The 1346-nt window shown below is 33.4% G+C and overlaps 1 non-coding gene across 1 annotated transcript; it reads left to right on the top strand.

Moving 5' to 3' along the window:
* The first annotated feature begins 369 nt into the window (after window positions 1-369).
* Window positions 370-442, top strand: TRNAM-CAU (transfer RNA methionine (anticodon CAU)). The gene has a single exon. It is a non-coding gene; the product is annotated as a tRNA-Met (tRNA).
* The last annotated feature ends 904 nt before the right edge of the window (window positions 443-1346 follow it).

Below are 1346 nucleotides of genomic sequence, written 5' to 3'. Positions count from 1 at the left end.
TGGCGTGACTGGGATCATTTTCCTTGTCGGATTTTACACTCTTGCCTAGAACATTCACAAATTTTGCCACCATGCCCCAGCAGGATTCGAACCCGCGGCTATCGCAGCAGTAGGAGGAGGACCGTCCCATCGCCTTTACCACTGCGCCACCAAGCCGGCTTATAACTATTTTTATTTTATTTAAATTGTGACATATTTTTTGAGTTTATTATTGAGTTTTCAAGTTTATTGATATGAAATTGAAGTAACGTTTGGAGTAACATTGTCAAGTTAATCATGGTTCTAAAATAACTAATTATAGTTGGCAGTAGTACGGATAAAATTATATATTTATCGATATTGTTTCAGCCATAACCAAAAAGACCTAACGCCTCGGTAGCGCAGTAGGCAGCGCGTAAGTCTCATAATCTTAAGGTCGTGAGTTCGATCCTCACCCGGGGCATGACATTTTATTGTCAACCTGTCAATCAAATTATCTTCTCGGCTAATAAACTCACTTTTTAAACTATGTTTTCGCACCATGCTAAAACCTACGTTCTCTCTCTTAATTTCAAAGTAAACGAAACGATTTAATCATTTAGTACAAGACAAAAATATCCGCACTGTTTGCATTTCAGATTAGAATCTAAATTATAATGTACAAAATGGCGTTGGCAAAAAGAGAAAATGAAATTAGCTGTTAGTCGACAATTACGAATAACAAAAATCGCGGTTCTACTTTTCAGTTTTGTCCTTTTACTTTTGTATGTTACGTTTAATTTGTTTTATTGTCCTGTCAGAAGCCTTCAGCACATTTGCGTTATTAGTTTAGCGGTAATAATTAAATGTCGTTAAAATAAACGTTGCCGTTCTGGATTAACTACTTTATTAGTGTATAAATGGTATTTGGCTTATACACATGTTTAATTTAGATCAAATAATAGGTGTGTTCCAAAGTTAACACGACTTTTTTTTGTTGGACATATACAGAATATCTTGCCGTTCCTTTTTGGTACAAAATTGTTTTATTTTAAAAGCTCTGAAACCAGCAGAGATCGTTGTTACAGCATTTTTTTAACTTTTCACCCGTTATTCCGTATTATCAGTAATAATAATCACAGGATATATCAGAAATGTAAAAGAGCCTTTCAATTTCTCTCATCTTTTTAAAAGCTTTCAGATATATGAAAAGTTAACCTATAATAATTTAATGAGTTCTCCAAATTCTTCTTGTGTTCTATATAATCCTCATCCAGTAATGACTTTAATTATACATTAACCAATTTTTCAAATGTCAAATAGTTCTATATTAACCACTATACATCTAATGAATTAACGCTGTCATCCTGACGTTGAATATGTATGGA

The sequence above is a fragment of the Rhynchophorus ferrugineus genome, unplaced genomic scaffold (assembly GCF_030347505.1).
Source record: "Rhynchophorus ferrugineus isolate W39M unplaced genomic scaffold, kcgeb_rfMv2 rfM3, whole genome shotgun sequence".
Lineage (NCBI taxonomy): Eukaryota > Metazoa > Arthropoda > Insecta > Coleoptera > Curculionidae > Rhynchophorus > Rhynchophorus ferrugineus.
This window is presented reverse-complemented; position numbering and strand designations above follow the sequence as displayed.